The sequence below is a fragment of the Myodes glareolus genome, chromosome 15 (assembly GCF_982192425.1).
Source record: "Myodes glareolus chromosome 15, mMyoGla1.1, whole genome shotgun sequence".
Taxonomy (NCBI): Eukaryota; Metazoa; Chordata; class Mammalia; order Rodentia; family Cricetidae; genus Myodes; species Myodes glareolus.
Genome location: NC_142040.1, coordinates 16,989,194 through 17,008,149, shown reverse-complemented (window position 1 = coordinate 17,008,149; position 18,956 = coordinate 16,989,194). Strand labels below are relative to the sequence as shown.

At 40.6% G+C, this 18,956-nt stretch overlaps 1 long non-coding RNA gene across 1 annotated transcript in view; it reads left to right on the top strand.

The window, feature by feature from the left end:
- Positions 1–3,586: 3,586 nt before the first annotated feature.
- LOC125414086 (uncharacterized) overlaps positions 3,587–18,956 on the top strand; it is a 39,594-nt gene continuing 24,224 nt past the window's right edge. The window contains exon 1 of the long non-coding RNA XR_007236141.3: positions 3,587–3,739. This is a non-coding gene — a long non-coding RNA (uncharacterized LOC125414086). The remainder of the gene's footprint in view (positions 3,740–18,956) is intronic.

Here is an 18,956-nt window from a genome sequence, read left to right as displayed (position 1 = left end):
GGCAGTTTCTCAGAAAACTGGGAGTCAACCTACCTCAAGACCCAGCAATTCCACTCTTGGGAATATACCCAAGAGATACCCTATTATACTACAAAAGCATTTGTTCAACTATGTTCATAGCAGCACTATTTGTAATAGCCAGAACCTGGAAACAACCTAGATGCTCCTCAATAGAAGAATGGATAAAGAGGGTGGGGAACATATACACATTGGAGTTTTACTCAGCAGTAAAAAGCAATGACACCTTGAATATTGCACGTAAATGGATGAAAATAGAAAACGCTTTACTGAGTGAGGTAACCCAGACCCAAAAAGAGGAATATGATATGTACTCACTCATAAGTAGATTCTAGCCATAATTAAAGGACATTGAACCTATAATTTGTGATCCTAGAGAAGCTAAATAAGAAGGTGAACCTAACGAAAATCATATAGTTATCCTCCTGGATATTGGAAGTAGACAAGATTGCTAGGCAAAACTTGGGTGCATGGGGGTGTGGGGGGTGGATGTAAGAGAGAAGGGAGAAGGGGAGGATTCGGGAAACCTTGGGGGAATTGAATGGGTGGGATGGAGGAAGGGTGGATATGGGAGCAGGGAAGTAAATATCTTAATTAAGGGAGCCATTTTAGGGTTTGCAAGAGACTTGATTCTAGAGGGGTTCCCAGGTCCAGGGATAGGTCCCCAGATTGTTCCTTGAGCAGCAGAGGAGAGGGTGCCTGAACTGGCCTTGTCCCATAGCCACACTGATGAATATCTTGCATTTCACCATAGAACCTTCATCTGGTGATGGATGGAGATAAAGACAGAGACACACACTGGAGCACTGGACTTAGCTCCCAACATCCAAATGAGAAGCATAAGGAGGGAGAACATGAGCAAGGAAGTCAGGACCACAAGGAGTGCGTCCACCCACTGACACAGTAGGACTGATCTAATGGGAGCTCACCAAGGCCAGCTGGATTGGGAGTGATGGAGCATGTGATCAAACTGGACACTGTGCATGTGGCTGGCAATGAAGGCTGACTGAGAAGCCAAGGACAATGGCACTGGGATTTGATTCTACTGCATGGACTGACTTTGTGGGAGCCTGGTTTGTTTGGATGCTCACCTTTATAAACCTAGATGGAGGAGGGAGGACCTTGGACTTCCCACGGGGCAGGGAACCATGATTGCTCTTAGGACTAGCGAGGGGGGGGAGGTGGGGAAGAGATGGAAATTTTTAATAAATAAATAAATTAAAAGAAAGAAAGAAAGAAAAAGAAAAGCAACAGTGGACAGTAGTACTGTGCTTGACTAGAGAACCCTAACAGGAACTTGCTAGTAAAGGGCTGCAAGATCATTGTGCATGGACCCTGTGGGTATCAAGGGTGGTCTTATGTGTATAAGCAGGTGTCCAAAACAACAGACTGCTTCCTCAAGATGAAGAGATGTGCATCTGGCCTGCAAATGCTCCAAGGGTATGGGGCACTTTTCTTCCCTTGTTCTTTTTATTTCCTTTGTGTTTATAAGCCACCTTGGCATTTGTGCTTACAATTGCCCTGAATGAAACACTAATGCCAGAGAGTTATTCCGGAAGGGGCCCAGGGAACAGAGAGAAATAAATAGAGTAGATGGCAAAGGTCATTCTGATGAGGTCACAAATGCCACTGAGGACTGTGTTATTGGAAGTGAAAAGAAAGGTTATTCTTATAAAGTAAAAGAGAACCCGACTGAACAACACTCATGACCAAATGCTTTGTGGATATTTGAACTTCTGAGTAATAAATAGGACACTGGACAGAATAAATATCTAAGTTAAGTGTTGGAATGAAATATGACCTCTCTCCTTTGTTTATTTTGAAATATGAAAAAAGAGAAACACATGAAAGCCACAGTTATAAACAATTACAAGATAAACAGAATTTAAAGGTTTGAATTTTCTTCTGTGCCTTGTTATGAAGACAGAAAAACATGTTGAGGAAAGGATACTGAGGGTGTGACCAAGTGACCCTTTGATAAGGGTATTTTCTGTTCATAACAAGTCATAACCCTGAAAGCATTTCAGAGATTAACAGTCCCAGTAAGGAATGTAAAAGAATAATGTTCAAATAGGTCATGGATACCTAAGGATCTTTGATGCCATGCACAGCTTAAGTTGCTGCTTCTCCCTTCTGACTAACATTCCTCAGCCAAATCGGATACAGATCAAGGAAGCACAGATGTGTCTCAGGCCTCTAAGAGAGGGCACAGAAGGAAAAACGTGGCTCTTTCTGTAGGGTTCTTTCTCTACAAGTATACAGAGTGCATGGGCTATGGGGTCTGGTTACCACATCTGGACTTCAAAGATGCCTGGATGAGTCTCAGAGCGGTGAGCGACAGTGATTTCAGTGTGCTATGATGTCAAGAAAAACTGGTTATAAAAACAAGTTGTTTGACCACACACAAAACAATGTATCCCAAAGCTCAGTTGGAAATGACTACTTTGTGATATTTGAACTGCAGATGACTATTCTTTACTACATGTAGTTTCTCAATAGTCTTGCTAGTTTTTTCCTAAGTGTCTTCCTCATAAAAAGGCAGTCTATTTTTCATTTTGTTTGCACAATGCAGTTGGTATCACATATGCTCCAAAGGTGAACAATGACAAAGAAGCAGAGAAGAGCAGTGAGTTTGGGACCAGGATCTAGCTCTGCTCTCCCCTCAGCTCCTTGGTCCTTGCTATCTCTGAAGAATCCAGGCACAGATGCAGAGCACAGCACAGAAGATGATGGTAAAGGGGATAGGTTTGAGGTGAGAGTGGTCAAGAACAAAAGGACTACTGTGCACATATTCAATAGATGGGCTGTTTTTTAAACTTTTGAAAAAGGCTATATTCCTGGGGACTATTTTCCTGCCCATATATGTATCAGGCCCATTTAGTTTGACTCTTGATGGAGGGGACAATAATAATGCCATTATTCTTGACTATCCTTCAGTCAGACAGCAACCTTTTGAGCTTCTTCGCAGTTTAGAATGTCTTGTCTCCTTGCGGCTGAGATACACTCATTTTTCTCTTCTTTTGACCATATTCACAGTCCTGTAGTTTCAGTTTCTGTTTTTAGAAGTCTGATTCCATGGGTTCAATTTCAAGGACCTACCTGGTGGTGGAAGAAGAAGGGACTCCCAAAAGTTGTCCTTTGACCTACTCTTTCCAAAAAAAAAAAAAATAGAATGCAATGAAACTTTACAAATAAAAACCATAAAGGTGACTAAAGGTAAGCACTAAAATATAATCATGTATTTTAAAATGCAAACAATTTCTCTAAAATAATTCTTCCCTGCAGGAGTGCCACTCCACTGGCATCCACAGCCATACCTGCTTCTCTCTTGGTGTGCTGTGACTCAGAAGGCACCTTACCTAGACAGCGAATCATCTTGGCTTTCCTGCTCACCTCCATACCCTGAGTTCTTCCTGTCTAGTTTAGGGGATAGCTTTCTTTTCTCTAGCTTTCATTATTGTATGATTTCCTCAGTAGGAATCTAGTAGAGTCATCGTATGTAGGGTAAACATTAGAATGTAATAGTTGTTTCTCACTGTATCCAGGGTAACAGTAGAATGTATTAGTGTTTATTGAAGGCACTTAAACCTTGAAGAAATTATCATAGAGGACAGTGACTGCTTTCTATGATTTATAGAGTTGTTTTCCTGAGAAAGTTTTCCATCCATTGCAAGACTTTAGTCACAAGATTATCCAGGCACATGTGGAGCATCTTGAAATAGTGAGTACTGTAAACACTACACAAGAAGGACTAAAGGTTGTATGTGTGTGTGGCAGGAGTGATAATTTCTCTCAGGGAACATAGAATAGAGCAAAGGTGTTTTGGTGTGAGCAACTTGCTGCATCCCAAATACGTTGGTGTATTAATCAATAAATATCTTGCGGAATGGAGGTTTGAGGTCAATTCACAGTAGCTGGTCCTCTCTGCTGCCAGAGAGCTTAAAATGACATTCTGGAGTGACTCTCCTTTGGATGACCCACGCAGCACAGCACACCGACAGATTTCTGTCACATTTCTTGGCTCAGAGTAGAGACCAATATTATTTTGCTGAAGAAACAAAGGAAAAAGTTCAGCTCTTCACTCCCAGGTAAGTATTTCAGATTTGTGAAGGAAAGATAAAATCTTCCAGTCCTAAAATTTAGCCAATATCATCCAGCTATCATTTTATGCTTCTTCAAACTCCATTATTTTTCACTTTTTCTATATAGTTACTGAATCAAATCTCTGTTTTTCTTAATGATGGTGTTAGGGAAAAGCCACTCCAGACTTTCACTAGAATTTGATACTGTAAGCATGCCTCTTTGACATAAAAGTAGTTTTTGATCTGGTCGTTGAGAGTAATGGTACAAACAAGAGAAGGCCTGGAAAATTGCCATTTTATAATAGGAATTTATGTCTATAAACAAGACATTCATTTATAAATGGCCTCTCTCTACAAGGAAAGGAAGAAAAGTTACTGGAATTTGATAGTGTGACATGGAGATTCCTGTCATTAATAAAAGAATTGAAAGATAAACCCAAAAGGAAGCGTGGGGAAAATTAATTCGAGTAAAAACAACAGCAGCAATAAAGTAGACAAGTGCTAAAATCACAGCATCTCCCACGAGAGGAAGGAAAAGGAGGAGAGAAGAAAGAATGCTGAGTTAGGCCTTTGCGGAGGTCAGCTGGATGGTGGGCAGGCAGCCACACTGAGGGAGGTAGCTTCAGAGAAAGTGTTAGGAAGTGTTAGGTCAAAGTGTCAGAGGAAGCATGCTCAGCAGGGAGATAGAAAAGAAAAGGAAAAGTTACCATTTTGTGTGTAATTTTGAAAAGCGGGCTGCCATATGCTGTGGCTCTATAAGCAGCAAGGGGCACAAATTCTCAGAAGGAAAAGAACATTATTAAAGAGAAAATCATTCCCATTTCATTGGCATGGCTTACCTTCCTGAGGGGTGGTCCCTTGCCAGGTAACTGGCTGGTAAAACTGGCTTCACTCTTCTATGTTTTTAGATAGGTTGGAATGTTAGGCCTCTACCCATCCTAGGTAAATTACCTTTCCTTCATGGAACTCCACGGAACCTTGAATGAGTCTTACAGGAAATGAATACATTTGAATCCGTAGAGAAGGTATAAATTCAAGGCTCCATAGCAAATCTCACCAGAGGAGCCAGGAATGAAGGGGCCGGACTCGAGATCAGGTAGTGCCATTTGTCAGCCCATGGCCCGGGAGGGGGCTTTCCATTCAGTGGTCGACTATCTTGTTCTCATGTGCTCAATACAGTCAGCCTTTGTGACCAAAGTCCGGAAAAAAGTGAGAGGTGCCTACAAAAGGTATGGAGAGGCTACAGATGAAGAAGAGGTGAGATAGAGGGTCTCGGGGTGAGTGCTGTGAGCGACACCTGAGCAGCTGGAGACTGGGAAGAAACAGGGTTTCAAGAATAAGGAATTTCAAAGAATATCAGTTACTTTGACTACGCCTTAGGTTGCTGAGCTACAATTTTTCTTATGATTATTTTTTCTGTGATAATGCTAAAAAAGAAAAAAAAACGTCACTTTACAGGCTAGACTTGATATCTCAGTTCAATGAGCTAAACAGTTAAGGTCTGAGAATTCTTTCAGGTTAGTGAAGATATCTTTAAGAATAGAAGTAAATTTAACAGAGAATGACTCATTAAAAGAGCTTCTCAAAGTACATGTGAGAGCCCACCATGGGAGAAGGGCTTGCACAGGGTCCCTGTTTCCGCCTGAGAAGGTGAACTTTGGTGGCATTCTAACCCAGGTGGCTAGATAGCTCATTACACGGCATCAGAGACTTGAGATGCATATCAAGACATTATTTTTTTTATCATTTCACAGATTTCTTTTACCAATATACATATTTTTCTCTATTTTCTTGAATCACATAGCTTTTGTCACACAGCACTTGTTCCTAAACTCAACAGAACTTGCCCATGAAAGATTTTTTTTGTTGCCTTATAATAAATCATTACTAAGTTCTCAATATGAGCTTCCACTGTAAGCCCTCAAGCCACAAGAGTGGCCAGGCCCCTCCCCTGAGGACCTCCCACAGAACACTCTAACTGCCCTGAATGGTTTGACCCTGTTCCTGTCCTAATGAATATAAATCCCAAGCTCCGAATTTGAAATCCTCCCAATTCCCACCCTTGAAAGCTTCACCCTGAAAAGCTCGTCCCTCCTCCCCAAGAAATTCTATATAAGCCCTGCCTTCTGTTCAGTTCTCTGCTGTTTCTTGCTTGAGCAGAGGCAGCTACCGTCCTGTTTTTTTTTCTTTCCCCTTCTAACAAATCTCTTACGTGAAGTTTGTTGTGTGGTGTGATTTTGTGGTATTCCTTGGGTCCCATTTACCTTGGAGGTGTAATTTTGCAGTCTCCTTACTCCCAACTGGGCTATTGCACCATCCCTGACCTCGTATCCCACCTCCCCTTCAGAGCTGCCCTATTCCTTTTGTGACTTTTGTGACTCCATTCTCCCACTTTTTCCTGTGAATGAGATCTCCTCCTAGTACTCAGTTTTTGTTCTTGCCTTCTGGCATCTATGAAAACCCTGATACAATGCACTGAGTCTTGCCTCTAGCAGGACTGAATGGCTTGGTCCTTGTTCAGTCCTCCCTGAGTCCTGGGGATGCCCATGGACTAGAGGCTGAAGTGACACTTTCCTTTCCTTCTCTCATCCATGGGAATGGTGCCCTCCACACTCTCATTCCCTGATAGAATGCCTCTTTAAAAATGTCCAGCCTCTAGACCTGGCACCCATCCTGAAAGGCCCTAAATTCATTCTCTTTGCAATCAAATTTGGCTTCAATACCCCTTAGATAATCAATTCCAGGGGCCACCTAATGTTACCCTAGATCCCAATATTATTCAGGACCATTACAAATGCCATGAACTATCGCGGAAGAGGAAAGTGTTTCCCCAGTCCCTATTTTAAGCCCTATTTGTTTTTGTTTAATCTCCCCCACCCACCATGGTGTGTGTGTGTGTGTGTGTGTGTGTGTGTGTGTGTGTGTGTATTTGTATGTATGTATAAATGTCCCGTCTTTTAAGTCACTAGTTGACAAAGCTATAAGTTTGTGGCAAAGCAGTAGCCGGGAGCCAGCCTAGCAGGAGGGGAAGAAAGCAAAGGTGAGGACTGGCTGCAATGTATGCACAGGCTGCTGCACACACTCTTCAATGGCTGGGACACCTACAGCCAGGACTGAAAAATCTCCCATCTCTAATCCTTCTTTGATTCCAGCATGTTAGTTCAGTTTTATAGGGATTCAAGTGTCTTTTAGGTATGAGTGGCATCAGACTGTTGTTTTATGCTGTCCCATAAAGCTGGATCTGGGGTTAGGGTATGGTTCCCCCTCCTCTAGACCCAAGCATACTTGTTTAAAAACTTTCCTCCAAAATCTCCCATTTCAGGCAAGCCACCTGACTATGTGACAGAGAAAGGACAGAATAAAGGGGCAGAGTATTCCCAAAGGGGACTACTGATGCTCATCTCATACTCTTTTGGGTTCTGTTTAATTCTCTGAAGCTTTTGCTAAGGTATAAATCTTATCTCAAGATTTGTAAAACTATTGTGTAAAATTTCCATACCTCAAGAGTCATAAGCATATTGGGTATGATTAAAAATTCTGTAAAATCTGGAATAAAAGGTTAATTTAAAATTCATAACACCATGGTTGGCAGTTAAAAATTCACACATAGGTAATCTTAATAGACGTGGCTTTCTGCCATCTTTGCTGCTGTCTCCCCATTGGGATGGAGGCAGTCACATGGCTGCCAGCCATCTTTGCTAGGGTTGCAAAGGATGCACTCTGTGACCTTTACTCCCACTTGATGAAAAGTGACCACATGGTATAAGCCAATCAAGAAAGCAACTTCTCCTAGCTACAAATCCCTAACCAAATGGTTCTCCAGTATCTTCTATCATACTAACGAGCCTTAACCCTCAGGCCCTTCTCTTCTTCTCCAACTTCTCTGGCTTCCCTTTCTCCCTCCTTAGTGACAGGTTGGTCACCAAGACAAACCTAAGGCAGTCCCTGACCAGAACCTTGAATGGAATTGCAGTACCTCAGGGACTTGTATTTGTCACTTGTCTCCTGGCTGGTCTTTACAAGGCTACCCTTAAAGGGGTAAATTATGAGAAAATTCAAGAGGTCATCCAGGACAAACATAATAACCCATCTTACTTCCTAGACCACCTCACAAAGGCCCTTTTACAATTTACTCATCTGGATCCTGAGAACCCAGATGGAAAATAGCTCCTCATGGTCTACTTCTTCTCCCAGACTTTTCTTGATAACAGCTAAGGTCAAACTTGAGTATCTAAAGAATGAAGCCCTGATTTCACAGGCAGAAATCTTAGCAGTGGCCTTTAAGGTGCACCATTGGAGAGATAAAAAGGCCTGATGCCAGTGAAGGCAGCTGCCTAACTCCCTGGTCTCCCAAAGCCTGAGAACCTCTGGGACCCTAGTTCAAATGCAGTCAGGAGGGTCACTGGGCCCAGGTATTTTTGTACTATCTCATTGGACTTTCTTGGCCCACAAGCCCACAAATAATGACCTGGATTAATGGCGAATCAATCCCACACCAGTTATGTTTTAAAGGCGTATTTATTTTGGGGGGTAAAACTTACATACACCATAAACCATCAGGAAGGGAGCCTAGTCGCTGGAGCAGGAGCCGGAACCAAGTGCTGGAACCAAGAGGCCAAGCCGAGGCTTGCCGCTCTTCTTTTAAAGAGAAATATACCACGCCCCAGTGGGCTGGTATTTCAGCGGCTATTGGCTGATGGAGTGGAAGGCGTTCCTGCAGCACTGCGGGCTTGTGCTTCAGCGACTATTGGCTGAAGCAGCGGAAGGTACTCCTGCAGCAATGGATACTTATTATTCATTATGAAAAATTGGCCTTAGCTTAGGCTTTTTCCCAACGAGCTCTTATAACACAAATTAACCTGTTCCTATTAATCTATGTTCTGCCATGTGACTCTGTTACCTCTCCTCTGCACTGAATTTCCAAATTGTTTTACATCTCACTGGCTTCTCCCTGCTTTTCTTCTTTCCAGCATTCTCTTTGTCTCTCCAAAAGTACTCACCTTTTCTATCTGGCCTCGCTATTGGTCTTTCAGCTCTTTATTAAACCAATCACAGTGACACATCTTCACACAGTGTAAACAAATATTCCAAAACACCTAGGCCTGTCTGAACCCATGTAAACCACCCAGACTATGTCCAAGGTGCAACCAAGAATGCCAAAAGGGTTTTGACTGCCCCCATATTCCTTGTGGCATGGGAATATCAAGCCCAGACTGCCCTTCAGTCAACCTCCTATGTCTGACCATAGATGACTGAGGAGGCTCAGGTTTCCTTGTCTCAGCCACACCCATCTCTGTTCAGGAGCCTCAGTCATATACCACAATCTCAGGGCTATCTATTCATTTCCTTTTGGACACTGGGGCCACCACACTGACAAGAGTTTTAGGGACCCATATCTTCTTGTTCCCCAATTGTCAGGGTAGGAAAACAGCTTTACCAACTTCACCAAACCCCATCAAATGTATCTCCCATGTTCCATACCCACTCTTTCTCCACAGTCTTAGGAGACTTAAGCCTCTTTTCTCTGATCCCTAAGAAAGAATCTTCTGCACCCCACTTCTTCCTTGTTAATACCCCTATACTCTCAGAATAAAAAAGAAAAGCAATGGAATCTACCAGTTGGTTCAGGATCTCTGACTTAGCAACTGAGTAGTGTCTCCTGTTCACCCCATAGTACACAACCCCAATACTCTCCTCTCCACCATTCCCTCAGGGAATTCCCATTTGTCTGTCGTAGACCTTAGGGATGCCTTCTTTTCCATACCTCTTGATCCCTAGTCACAAAAGATCTTTGTCTTTACTTGGTCTGAACCAGATACTCATCTTCCACCCTAATGAACTGTCATACCCCAGGGGTTCCACATTCCACATCTATTTGGCCAGGCTCTGGCCCCTGACTTACTTTTAGTTAATACAATTTCTGTGTGATTATTTTGGGTCTAAGCTAGCCAGGAGGCTGGGACAAACAAGCAGCCCCTCTTTCAACAACTCTCCTTGTCTCTTCCTAAACCCAAGCTTTTACAATATATAGTTGGTCTTTTTTCTGTTTTTGTCCATCCCTGTAAATTAGCCAGGCCAACACTTCTACTTTATTAAACTTTCTGTACAGCTGACATTATAGAGTCTCACCCTCTAAAGTGCAACTGTCAACCCTTCAGATTATTTGTCTTGGATTAGCTATTACTTCAATTTACAAGGCTATTCATTACCCTAGAAAGAAAACACTTAATTCAGTCACTCACAGCTCCCACCACCAAGGATGAAATTCTATCCTTCCGAGGGATGGCCATCTTCCTCTGCTTTTAGATTACTTTCTCTCTTCTTACTTGCTCCTATATTAGGTGGCTCTTATACACTCACATGAACCCTTTCTTGCAAGTATTGCTAAACCATTTTGTAAGCTTCAGTACCGTACATCTTCTGGACTTACTCACTCTCTTCTTTTTTCCAGGTTACAGAAAAGAAGTATGCCCTTGGGGTACTGGGTACCAACTGAGACCTTTGTTTGTGACCATTGCATACTTATCAAAAGATTCGAACATGCTCTCCAAGGATGGGCACCTTGCCTGTGTGCTCCGGCCACAGCTAAACTTCATATACAAGAATAAAAAACGAAGGTCAATTATTATTGTCTTCCTTTCCACCACCTATCCCATCTCCTAACACATAAGGGTCTCTAAACACTAACCGCTTCCAGAGTCCTCTTTTTTCTAATAGCATTAGTAGAGGATGCTACACTGACATTTCAGCCAGACTCACTTCTCAACATTTCAAACTGACCCAAGCTGCTGATTTGACTCTCTCATGGTGTGTATGGGTCATTTGTTTCTGTCACCCATAGAATTGATTCCAAATTCGAGAGTCCACCTCTTCAACTGTTTCTTCCTTCTACCTGCTCTGTCCGTCCACATCTCCCCTACTAGGTAAGTGTCCTTTCTCTGGCACCTGGAGCCTGCTTCATCCACTGGGGCTTCATCCTGCGGGCAACTCTATAGTTGCTGAGACATTGACTCCTCTCCCTGTACTGGAAGGTCCCTATTTCCTTGCTTCATCCTCCTTCGGGCTGCCGGGTAAGTCCTGTAGCTTTCTTAAGCCTTTCTTGGCCTCTACAACCTTGTCTTTCCTGAATCTCAGCTCCATTCTGGAAGTCTCACAGCTTCTCTGCACCCTCTTAGGCTTCTCTTTTGCCTGTCAGCTCCAACTTATAACTTAAACTCCTTCCAGCAGAGTTCAGGAGTTCGTCTTGTGACTTTCCTTCTCTTCCTCCACTGGCTTAAACTTTATTAAAGCCTCACTCTGTTAGTACAAACAACTTGACCTTAGTATATTTTGATGGCCTAAATTAGCATGCTTGCTTTTCAATGGTGGCAACATCTGCCATTGCACAAGCAAATGATTTGAAAATCTTTTGTATCTAAACTTGGTGTCTCCTCCTCTGTTTCTTCCTATCTGCACCTGTCACAGATAGCTCTTACATATGGAGACTCCCACCTCTAACCAATAGCCTGTTCTAATAGGGTAGGAAAATTGCTCTATGACAGGCTGTCAAAGGCTGATTCAATTCCCTCTACCTCCCTATTTATCTCTCCTTCACAGGACCCTACCCCCCATGTACATTTTCTCTATTTCTGTATGATAGTTCCTGTCTGAAAACAAAAACCATAAAAATAGGGTTTATGATAAGATTTTAAAAAGTTGCTTTTGTAGTAAGGTTAAAGCTGCAACACCCGGTACTCATACAAGAATGTGCCTCCTCTTGGTAGTCAGACTTGGTAATGTAAAAACTAGATAGGTGGTATTAGTTTTAAAAAGACATGAAGGAGTCTTGGAGAGATACTGAGACTTGACACTGTGTAACTGAAGTTCCTACATGAAGCCCAGGAGAGGTTGTTGGTGAAAACACAGCCCAGTTGTAGCAGGGGTCTAAGAAGGTGTTCTGAAGGTCTGAGAATGTGAAAGTTTCAGTAAGTTCTGAGGGTCTCAGATAGTGGATGAAGGTTTGAGGATACAAAAGCTTAAGAAAGTTCTGAAGGTACAAGAAAGTGATTTAAGATAATGAAAAATGTTCCAGATTTCTTTCCCCCTCTGTGTTATTGTTATAGTAAGATTTCAAAGGTTCAGGAAACCGACACAATGGTTTTGGCAGACCACTCACATGGTGGGGTCTGGAGATTGCTCACTAGCAGACTGTCAATAGGAGATACTTGTACCTGTAACACCTAAATTGCCATCTATCACATCAATCCCATTTACTTGCTTTCTCTATGATCAAACTAGAATTCACTATTACATTGACCAGAGACTCATGGAGGCTGTCCTTATTGGTCCTGTAGGAGACGTGATGCATATTCAGGAAGATGTCCTACCTTTTATGCAAAATGACCAATCTTTTATATTCTAATTAATGACCCATGGCACCCCAGATGGGAGATGGGATACTTGGTAATCTTTACTATAGAATTGATTACAGTTGCCCATCAGGCATAATCAAAACACAGAAGGTACACATCCCACTCTTTCAGCTCCTAGATATAGGTACGGCGGTTGATGTGGTCCAAAACTCCTCCGAGATTCTTACATCCCTAACATAACCCTTTTAAATGATATTGACCCCATTACACTGCCACACCATCTCTTGTTTCACTCTTGTTTCAGACCTTAACCTCTCCCTATCAGGTATTGAATAATGCTTTGCCTGACTGCTTTGGAGAACGCTTGTTGTGTTCCTCCTGGGTCAAACTCAGGGCCACCATTTGTGGCCTTGCCCATTATCTTGTTAGATTCTCTCACCTTGCCTCTCAGTAATTACTTTGAGCTAAATATTACTAACACTCTTTTTCTCCCTCATATATCTCTTTTCCATATCAGAGACTCCGTTAACTCTTCAGGAACATGTTTTGTGGGCACACTGGATTCTGCAGATGGCAATAATTTTTTAAGACTTAGGACTACCACCAAGCTCCTATGCCCAAACAGCCACAAGACCTCAATTCTCTCCAGCATTCACATTTATTAGTGACTACCTGCTGCCTGGTATGGGATTTGGGCCCTGGAGTTCCTTTTTCCAAAACTAGGTATGATTCTGGATGAAGAACCCTTGCGTATTTTCAATTGGAACTGCAGAATCTTATAATTACTCTTCTCGTTAACCTTTTATAGCTTTGTACTTTCAGTATTTCTACAAAGTACTTCATTCCTTCTGATTAAGAATACGACTCTGGTATGGCTCCTTTAACAGTGTTATCTTCCAAACTTAGCTTGTTCCATGGTGCAGTTTTCAGATGCTTTCAACATTATTCTTAGGATCTGATGTATAGATGAAATTATATAGAGGAAATTAAAAGGTTACTTATTAGCTTGATAGCTAAACTGCATCTAACAAGCCTTAGGCAAAGAGCACAAATGTCTGGTTCTTCCAAAGTGTGCTCTAACCTGCAATCCTCCTCATTTTTAGTCTTACATTCTTGGGCCTGTAGACTTTGTTTTCAGTCCTACATTTATTGGTAAGATTACTATGTTGTCTTATTTGCTAAGACACTACAAAGATGTGCTTAGAATGAAGTAATATTACCAAGAGATTTGTTATAATGTAAAGGAATTATGCAAGAACCACTGGCTCAAAAATAATTGCTTCTGTTTTTAACCATTAGCAGGACATAATGAATTTTCCTTTGGAACATAATTGCAGGTCATAAACTATGTGCACTCTACATAATTCTCTTCCATGATAATCTTTGTTGTTTTGAGACGGGGTCTCAATATTTATTCCTGGCTGCCCTGAAACTCACTATACTGATCGGAGCAGCTTCTACCTCATAAAGACCTACCTGTGTCTGCCTCTCGAGTGCTGGGATTAAAGACATGTATCTCTACACCCACCTACTAATCATCCTCCTGAGGCAATAAACCAAGAGACCAGTTTTAACAAGTATATTATGAAATGTTTAAAAATTAATATTTCAGATGACTTTCACAGAACTAAACATCATGCACACAAACTGAGCTTCTTTCTCTTCTATTATATTTAAGGTCTTTCTTAGGACTTAGGGAAATACCCCTATTCAATATCAATTTATTCTTGGAACTGCAATTTTGATGCTGGATTCCTTAGTTCCCAAATATCTGTCTACACACAATGCCCTCTTATCTCTTACAACCTTGGAAATTCATTGTAACAGGACATCCACATGGTTAATGTTCATTTATCCTGGTTAAGAATGTTTATGTGTTTTGTGAATAATAATACCTAAAGCAGAAAAAAATGAACAGTAATACCTCTATAGACTCATTTAAAAATAGTTCTCAATCATTAAGGAAGTGGGATTTTTCCATTCGGTAGAAATTGCAGCCTTCTGTGTTGCTTTCACTTTGAAGGTAGCAGAACCAGGCACGGGAATATACAGTGTTTTGTAGATAGGGACTACAAGCAAGGCAAAAGGGTCAAAGACTAAATATCTGGTTGAAGGAGAAAGGGTGGTGTGTGAGAGGACCTGCTTTTGGTCCCGGCCACCCTGCTAGCTTACACCTGAAATAATCACACAGAAATTGTATTAATTAAATCACTGCCTAGCCCATTAGTTCTAGCCTCTTATTGGCTAACTCTCATATCTTGATTAACCCATTTCTAATAAATCTGTATATCACCACGTGATTGTGGTTTATGGCAAGATTCTAACCTATGTCCACCTCAGGTAGGAGATTCATGGCGTCTGCCACTCTGCCCTTCTTCCCAGCATTCCTTTCTGTCTACTTTGCCTACCTAAGTGCTGCCTTATCAAAAGGCCAAGGTAGTTTCTTTATTCAACCGATGAAAGCAACACATATACAGAAGAACCTCCCACACCAATATCCCTGATAAAATGGGTATCATGAAATACACTTCAAAAAAATCTTATCAAAGTCAAGTCACTGCAAAGGGAACTACTGGTAACAGTGTGGGTAAGATGGCCTATTGTGTTCAGATTATCAAGGATTTCAGGATACTGCTCATGTCTCCAGTCTGGGAGAACTAACCAGGGGTCAATGACTGCATAGATATGTGCTTTGTATGGGCACCATAATGATAACATTCCTTCATCACTTTTAATCTGGCCAGTATTACATAAATGGAGGCCAGGCAATAGTGACAATGGACCTTGAACTTTGGAACTCTAACAGAACTCTAGTAGAACTGGTTTGCTTTCTTGTTCCAGTGAGAAATGAAACCATGGTGGAAAACGTTTTCCAGTTCTTTGACTACTTCTGGTGGTAAGGACCATGAAAAATTATTGAGATTTTGAAAGCAGCATTTCAGTGTAGACTCACTAATTAATAGGGGTTCTTAGGGGATAAGGGAGTTTTGTGACTTTTTTTCTCAGGATATCACAGGTACAACAGTATCTTTCATATTTAACATATGGTAGTGTCTCAAGCACATACTTATCAGATTTGATTGTATTTGTAAAGAAAATCAAACCAAAATTTTGCTATATTATATGCATTCTAGAGAAGACATGATTTTCAACCAGTAATTGCATCTATTAGATTCTGAATCTTCCTTTTGTTATAGAGTTACTATACTTTTATTGTTTGCTAACAGAATGTACAGAAAGAGAATGAGACTTTAAGAAGAGGTTGTGGTCCCTCATATTTCTGAATCTGTATTATTTATTCAGAGAAGGGGCTTTCCTTCTTCTAAAACTACACATCTCTTTCATTCTGGATAGGTCAGAAGCAGGATTAGAAGACTCTCTAAGTGTGGACCAGAGGGTGGATGATGGACAGAAAATGATCTGGATGCTCCCCACTGGTGCTCTAGATAGGACATAAATTCTGTGCTTACTTGGCATCAACACATTGCTGTGCACAGATGGCTTCTACTTGCGTAAGCTCTCTCATTCTTTCTCATCTGCTGTGCTTATCATAGTGCCATTCTCTCCCTTATTACCTCCTTCATTATTTTCTGCTTTTGGAGAGCAGTGATGCCCTTTTGGGAATATGTATCTCAAACTCTTAGAGTATACAGATGTTGAAGAATTGTGTATCTTAGCTTTAATTTTTAGGCTCCATATGGATAACTTTTGAGTCTGTCCTTGGATTTGTGAGGGAGGTGAAAACTTGTCAGGGTATGAGTGAATACATTGTGTGTTTGATAGGACAGTCACACATATACTTCACAATATTATTAGACAATTCACATCGTGAAAATCTATACTGTATTTATTTCTTTTCTTTTTGTAAATGAAATGGCAGAAAATAGTTTGAGAACTACAGAAAAGTTTAGCATTAACTGGCAAAACCAATCAGAAAACATGTCAGCCAAACCTGGAAGTTGTAGCTTTGAAAATTTTGTGGATTCTCTGCATTTCCATTAGGCAGGCTTCATATTCAACAATCATTTTCTTAGCATGGTGGAGATCATCAAAAGCTTGGAAATCTTTTGATCCATAATTTCTTCCTATACTGACCAATACTGACTCACGTCAAATCACTTGATAAAACACTAGCAAGTGTCAGTATTGTTTTCTTCTTACATAGCTGGCTTACCATTGAAGGCTATGAGAAGAGGAAAAACTCAATTATTTTAAGATTAAAAAGTGAGATTAGGTGAAACTCTACATATCTGCCAGCCATCTGGTTCAGTAACAAACTCACCAGGAATCTCGAACATATTTATAACTGAAAATAATTTGAACTTGAATGACTTTTAAATTGGGACGTAAAATCAGTAACAGATTATTCAGAGTTACTTAGCAAGGACTAATGAATCTTTTGAGCCCATGATCCATGATATTTTCTTTTCCCTGGAGGAGGTGAAGTTGAAGGATGCAAGCTATTGTAACAATTAACTGAAAACTCTTTTCATCAACATTAAATCACACCTGTAAAACATATTTTAACTTACTGTGAGAATGCAATGTGGCTAACTTCCATTGGTAGAGCTGTATTCATATCCCACTGAAAGCACCTTGTGTCCTTCTAGAATTGTTGAAGAATGATGGACAGCATTTACCTAAGAGGCTTGCAATGTTTCTATGTCATGGACCAGAACACAAGTGGCTGGGTCCTACGTCAGAACACAGTTGACCCTCAGTTTGTATGAATTTGACAGATAACAAATTCAGGCCTTGCTAAAAGCATGAGTTAATAAATTTAGTTTTCATCATTACTTAAACAGTATTAACTTTTATTAAGTTACACCAAAACAGGCTCCAGACTGTGTGTCAGAATCACTTGAAAATAGTGTAAGCTTCAGAGGAGGTGGCCCACACCTTTAATCCCAAATACTGGCAGGAAGATCTCTATGAGATCTCTATGAGTCCCTCCTGGTCTACATATTGTTCCTGGTCAACCAGTGCTACGTGATGAGATCCTGTCTCAAAAAAATATATGAGACTGATAGTGAGGAATTTAAAGATATTGTCTCTAAATTTGAAGACAAGAGAGAAGCTCTTTGATCAATGAAGATTTTGCTGGCCATGGAGAGATTTACTAAGTCAGGAGCAGATTATCTTTGGTCCAACTGTCGTTGGTCTTATGCTTTAAAAAAAATGTCAACTCGTCTTTACAGTACACACACTTCTTAAGGAACATATGTGCTACGACTACACTGTATTTGACTTTCCAACTTAGCAAATGTTGGTAAAATGTACATTTGGGAAGAGTTTTGGTAGCTTCTTTTAAAAAATACATTGTCGGGTGTAGAATGCTTTTCCTCCGTGGGGATAAGAATAACACAAAGGTTCAGATTTTGATGATTTGACAGAACTGTTTAGATTTCTGTTCTCCAGAACCATACTGAAAAGAGGATAAATTATTGGAGAGAACATGTTTGATAGTGCACTAAAGGGTGTTCTTATGTGCCTCCAGAATTGGTTTCTATTATGCCATGATGACTAAATGTCTTACTGTTCTACTGAAGAGACACCGTGACCAAGACAACTCTTATAAGAGAAAACATTTAATTGGGGGGATTGCTTATAGTTTCAGAGGTTTAACCTGCTATCATCATAGTTGGCAGCTTGGAAGCACATATGACAGTCATGGAGCTGTAGACATAGCTGATCTTCAGGCAGCAGAAAGAGAAAAAGACTGGCCTGACATGGGCTTTTAAACCTCAAAGTTCACACTCAGTAATACACTTCCTTTGATAAGGCCACACCTTCTAATTCTTTCAAATAGTGTCATGCCCTGAGGACAAAGTATTCAAATATATAAGCTTATGTGGGGCATTCTTATGAAAACTATCACACTAAAATTTTTTAATTAATTATTTTATAATGTATTTTTGTTGTTGTGATGGCCTTAAAAAATGTGAACCGTTAACTCCTTGAAAATGTTGATTTGTTATCTTCTAGACTTTTTACTTAAGCTATTGCATTGAGATCATAAAGACAAATACATTTTAAACTGCTATTCTTACTATTTGTATAAAGAAGGAATGTACATATTTTCTTCATGCTCTGGCTGGTTATTATTTTTCAGCACCAGGAGTGCATATCTTTAATTATTTAAGGAGTTAAGAAAATACTACTTATAGGTTGCTGCCTGGCCATTGTCTTCATTTATGAATGCAGATGATTCTGAAATGCTGAGTACAACTATTTTAACAGATTTCTGAATTTTCATATACATTGAACTGAAAAAAATGTTGTTTATTTATTTAATGACATTGAGTATTGAATGTAGGGTCTCCAACATGCTAGATTTGTGCTCTTCCACTGAACTATATAGCCATCAAAAAAGATTTTTTGGGAAACATTCTCTTAGAAAAACAGAACTCAGTATTCAGCTACTTGAAATAATCTCCCTTCACAGAAACAAACTTCTTCCAATAAAGATGTCTTACCTGGTGGAACCCAAGAACAGAAAGGACCA